Genomic DNA, 6,449 nt, shown 5'->3' on the forward strand with positions numbered 1-6,449 from the left:
GATGACATTCAGTGAGTTATTTTTTCATGTAAAAAAAAATGGAAATTGTACACTCCAAATTTACATCAGACTGTTTCTGACATATTCATGATGTGTAAAGTTCATCTGGCCAACTCTACAGTGTCCTCATTCAAAACAGGCTGCGAGCAAAAAGACGGCAAACAATATCTGCATACTGAAGAGAAAAGGCAAATATGTGGCAAGCTTTCACCTCACATGGCTCTGTTCAATTTAGGAAATAATGCAAATTATAAGTAACAAACAGCAAGAGGGAAAGAGAACTCAGTACCATGCATAAGTATTATGGCTTAAGTATTATAAGTATTATGGCTATTATTAAGCCTAAAACCAGCCATAAAATTAAAAAAAGATACTGACTGAAGTGTCTGAAATTGTAATCAATAGCCCCAAAACTGACAAAAAATAAGATTTATTGTTAGTTCTAGTCTTGGCTTAGTCAAAGCTGAAATGAGAGTTGAATAAAGGACAGGACCATCTACAATTTTTATAGTTTTGAAGATCCAGAGAGAAAAGAGTTCAGTGACAGTTCATGTTGCATATGTGCCAAGATTGAAGAGTTTACACAGCTTCGGGTGTGTGTTTGCACATTGACTGTTACAATATGAACGCAGGCTTAGTTAGTTAAGTGATGTGTGTTTGAAGGGCAGTGTGTGTGTGTGTGTGTGTGTGTGTGTGTGTGTTGCCTAACAAGGAGAAAGGTAAGAGAAAACCAAACTTGATATGTAAAAGTGTGTTATTTCCACTTTGTATTATAAGTTTCCTTCTACTCAGTGAGGATGAGTTGACTTGATTTGGAGAAGATGAGCCGACTGTGCAGCGAAGATTCATGTACATAGAGATACATTTTATTTGTTCATCATGTTGCCTTTGAGCTGCAACTTCCAACTCCTGCTGTAAGCGTTTGTATCCTGATCCCGACCCATGTCGCCTGATTATTGGATTTCCACTGAAGATCAGGCTGCTGATGTTCTGCAGCAAATACTGACAAGCCCACCAGTTAGGACACACCTAAGATATGCCCATTTGTGTGTGTGTGTGTGTGTGTGTGTGTGTGTGTCTGTCTATTCATTCATTTTTGAAACATTCAGACAAAAAAATTTAAAAAAAAGATAAATGATTTTGTCTTGATACAAACTCCTCAAATCATTCAACATCAAATTGAATGTTAGTTTTCTTCATATACCTTTTTCCTTGTCTTATTTCTGAACCACTTTGCAACATCTCTGCACTTTCAGGCTTGATAAAAACTATTTTTGGTAACTATGATTTAAATTCAAAGCACAGGGGAGCAGAAAATCAAGGACAATTTTCTCTGTATGTCACATGAAAAAAAACTATGATATTGAAATAATCCTACCGAATAAACTGTTATTTCCACAGGAAAATATCAAATTGGAAAATAATATTTTAACCACAGAGGAAGTTCAAAATGTTCCAATATCACAGGATTCTCTGATTAGTTTTGGAAACTAAAATTGGGATACATAATTATACATGATTAACTGAGCGGCCCTAAACCACAGTGTGAATTTCAAAGGACACCACATGTTGTGTAACAGTTTTCTCTTTAATGAACAGTCACAATTACAGTTGGGAATATGTTACAATGCTCATTCAGTTAGTTCAGTTCAGTTTAGTTATTCTACTGGCAAAATACAAATACTGTTTGAAAGGATTTTCAGTGGCTTGTAAAGCATTGTAATATCTAAGTAAAAGTAAGTCATCATACTGTATTTCATAATAAATATCAGTAATGTTGAATTCACATCAGAATGAAGAGTCAGTTTTAGTTGGGGTTGAAAATTCAGTGTTGAATTAACATTGAATTAATGCGGATAATTGGTGGTTATTCCAACATTGAAGAGGCAACATTGAATCATTGATTGATTGCCTACATTGCCTTTACATTGCTTTTTTTTCTGTATTGAAATTTGAAGGTTCCCTCTCATGTTGTTCAAACACACAAGAAGAAACTAATGCTTAAGCCCAAATTTAATTTCTGAGAATTTCTTGGTCCATCATTTGGAATATTTTCAGTGCACAGACATAAACATGATGATGGAATACTGACAGCAATATCAGGCTGATCAATGATCTGTTATTTTGCAGTGTTAACACCTAGGCTACATAGAATAGTATTTTATGTAAGAATTTGATAAAAGTGGTTGTCATTTGCACAGTGAGTCCAAAGTGCAACACACTGACACTGTTAAAGTCCCCTGGAGTAAATGTTTGGTTTGACATCCAGCGATGAGACGAAACTGAAATGATCAAGAGTTCTTTGGGATTGTAGTTCACATCCTCAGTTCTAACCTTAAAATATTTTCTTATTTCTTATTATCCAGAGACTTTTAGAGAACAAGTTCAGAAGCTGAGCCTGCGGAGATAAGTAGATACACAAAGTTGCTGAGGTCTTGTCTTTGATACCAGCCAGTATCTAGAGGACAGACTGAACAGCTCTTGGAAAACAAGCTCTGAAGCAACATGACCCAGTGGCTCAAGGTGAAGGACAGCTGTCAGCATGCTTTGATGTTTTGGGTTTAAGGGTTAAGTCCAGTTTAGGTAGAAACTTTTCAAAGCCAACAGCCCAAGTAAAGATTGAATTAATTAATCGTCTCATCTGAGAACAAGAGAATGTGCGACCGTGATTCGATTCCCTCTCCACCGCCAGTAACTGGAGCACCATTCCCACTGCGGTGGGTGAGGGGGGGGCCGTGTCCCCCCTGACTTTCCAGTAAACCAGTGTGTTTACCAGTCAGATTAAAGACACTGCAGACTGGTTTTAACAAGACATTTCTTTTACATCAGGGACTGAACCAACACTCAGACTGTCAGACAGTGAAGGATAAACCAGCTGCTCATCCTGCTGAGCTACTTCTGAGTTTAGATGAACTAACCTTCATCATTTATTTCTACAAGAGTTCATACTGCTGACAACAATAACATGGAAACACTTAAGTGTGAGAGGGCTGAGAGTCAAACCAACAACCTTCTACATGACAAGCATCTACTTATCTCTCTGAGCTATAGCCAAGGACTTCCTCCATCTCATTCATCATCTTATTTAATAAGTGCTCAAACTGCTAATGATTAGGCGTATGATTGCATCTCTGAACAACAACCACATAGCTTGTACCTTCATTCATCAGCTTATACAGTAATTGTTGTTGTTACATGATGTGAACATGAACCAGCATCCTGGTGCATTAGAGACATCCTGGGTTTGAATCTGGCCTGGTACCTCCATCGCATGTCATCCCCCTCTCCCTTCTAAGTTTTCCTATCTCTATTTTTAACTGTCAAACAAGGGAGGGAGAAAAAGCCCCCAAAAGAATCTGCTGTGCATAAAGCAGGATACATTTTATAGTGTTTCAATGAATTGATGATGTTTGTGTTGTGTTTTCAATGTTGTATCAACATTATTTCAGGGTGCATCAATGCTATATTTCAACGTTGATTCAATGTTAGTTGCGTTGATGCATTAACATTGATTCTACATTGATACAATGTCAGTTTGCTGTCCGGGATGCAATCCAAAACAACATGCTCAGCTCCACTTTAAATTTCCACTGAGTGATGAACCTTTGGAGTAATACTCAATCATTAAAGAAAACAGGATAGCATTCCTACTTGACTCTTTATTGCCAGCGGCAAAACATTACAGTTAAACGGGGGTGCTGTACTGAAGTCATTATTAATTGACATATGAAATAAAAGATTAATGAGCAGAGAAATAAGCCAGTTTTGTGTACAGAGAGTTCAGCCTAGAATGATCTCAACAGCTAGCACCACGCCACAATAACAGCGAGGGAAACTTACAGGACAGAAACACAGCTATAAACAAATTAAACACGCAGAAACATGCAGAAAACAAATCAAACAAATCAAAACATGCATAACAGTTAGCTGAACATAGTTCAGAGTATTGGATGTGTCATAAGCACAATGCCATGAAGAGGCATTACTTTGGGCCCACGCTCAGGTCCCACACTGACACACAGTGCCAGGAGGCCAGAGCGAAGGCGCTTCTTCAATACACAAAAAGGTTCTCTCTCACCAGCAGCACGTGTTGTTGCACAATTACTAATCTCTTGTACAATGTGGCACGTCTGAGTTTGGAAAGAAACCAATGGGCTGTACGTCGCTGGCTTGTGATGAATTGTACAACGAGCTCACTCAATAGATCTTACTCCCACGGTGGCCATTTTGAACTTGCATACCACTCAGCCCAGAAGAGCCGGTACAGCTAAGCTACGTGCTACTGTTGTTTACCAAGATGCAAATTGATTTTTTTCAGATTCCCCACTGAAACACCTAGTGGAAATGAATCTCAAGAATCCAGAGGGATACAGGTTCACATTTTAAGGTAAAATATTTGGCCCACTATAGCTAGCTATCAGAATCTACCCTAGGTACCTAGCTAACTTTCCTGCTAAATTCAAGCAATTGTTGTAGTTGTTATTAATTAATTAATTAACTAGTTAATTGCTAGCTAATTTGATGACTCTTAGGTAAACCCGAGTCTTCCCTTATGTGTTGAAGTAACAACAGTTTTAAATCTTCTGGGTGATGTAAGTTCAAAATGGCCGCCATGGGAACAAGCTCTACACCTCAGATGTAGCACTGAACCCAAATATAAACCTTACCCATGTAACAGGGTTGGGGTCTGTCCACTCAATTCAGTGTAAATGGAAACAAAATATCGGTTAATGATAGAATACTAATTCATTTCTTTCACGCATAGGCTATATAAAGTTTTCTAATTTTTGTATTTTGAAGAATATCCACTTCCTGATTGGAGGGGTTGAGAACAATAGTTATGTGTTGAAAAATGAATTGACCCCAACCTCGCTGTAAAAAACCTTTGTCATTCACTTCTCTCTTCATAGAGGCAGGTTGTAATGCAGTAGGATGTCTGCCACCAGCAAACCACATTTCTCACACATCATTTAATTTGAGCTCCTTTAGGATATAAGCCAGCCTCAAACCCTAGCGCAGATAAAGAAGTTGTAATACCTAAACAAAGTAGGCAGACAACTCCTTTTGTTTCATCACATATTGAAAATAATTGTCTCAAAGCTATTTCCACAAGATAAAACGTTGGAACATCTCGATTGGAACATAACTGTTGTCAATGCACTTCATCATATAGCAATACATCAACAGTGATTGATAAATACGGATCAACAAGTCCATGTACTGTATATAACATCAGCGACTTAGTTAATGATACAATTTGTATCAAACAAGGTTTTTCTCTGTCTAGCATGGATTCAGCTGGGATCTGCTACAGACAGCAGTGGACGCTGTCGGCCAAAAGCACAGCGGGGCATCCCTTAAATATATTTACAGTACATACATAGGTTTTATTTACTGACGTGGAAATGTGCCCTGTCTGTAGCAGATACCAGAGTTGACCCAAAATAAAGGGCCAGAGAGAGATAAAGAGAGCGAGAGATAGAGATACAGAGAAAGAGAGAGAGAGAGAGAGATGTCCCTTACTAAAACTAAGGTACACACGACAGGGTCACCCATCTCTACAGCTACGACTGTGACCAAAATACTGACGTCATCTCAAATAAGACGACTATCATTCAGACACCTATTATTACCATCATGAAAAAACACAAACAGCAGCACAAGACACACAAAGAGATTGATATAATACACAGACCTTGGTCAAATAGTAGTTTCAAATCATTGTTAGCATTTGTTTTACGGAGTACCGGATGGGAGGTTTGCCACAAAAAGTTTAGACAATCATAGGAAAATATTCGAAAGTCATTTTGGAATACTAGACAAACCCACTAATAAATATTTGCAAATACTATTTGACTCAGGTCTGAGAATAAGCACAATGTACAATGCACATAATGTATCTGCATATCCCCTAAAACCACAAGCTGGCCATAATGGCAGGGGAAATGATTAATCACATTTGATTGATGTGATACTGATTCACTAAGTGATGATAAGAAAAAAGTGCCTTGTGAATCCAACGCATAAAAAGTCCTGCCTGTGAAAGAAAGACAAAAATAATTAGCGACTAAATAAATTAACAAAAAACCAAGCAAACAAATAAGCAGGTGTGTACCGATCTTCACAAGTCGCACTCTGTCACTGTCATAAATCTTGTCAGTTGACTCTTTCCAGGTTGAGACCGCTTCATAAAGTAGAATTGATTCAGTCCCCCCTGTCCCGTGACCCGGGCTGTATTTGGATTATCTACAGCATTTTATTCCTTGAAACTACTGCATGACCTCATTAATGTCTTTAGAGAAGAAAAAGTCTGCATTTTGCGGACAGTCCGAATGTATCCCAGTATTTCCGTGCATGCTATCAAGCTATGTTCTACCCAGGCAAACGGCATTTTTTACTGAGGATACACAACTCCCATTGATTTCTAATGGGAGATTAGAAAGTTTTCC

Source organism: Centroberyx gerrardi, chromosome 21 (assembly GCF_048128805.1).
Source record: "Centroberyx gerrardi isolate f3 chromosome 21, fCenGer3.hap1.cur.20231027, whole genome shotgun sequence".
Classification (NCBI taxonomy): Eukaryota; Metazoa; Chordata; class Actinopteri; order Beryciformes; family Berycidae; genus Centroberyx; species Centroberyx gerrardi.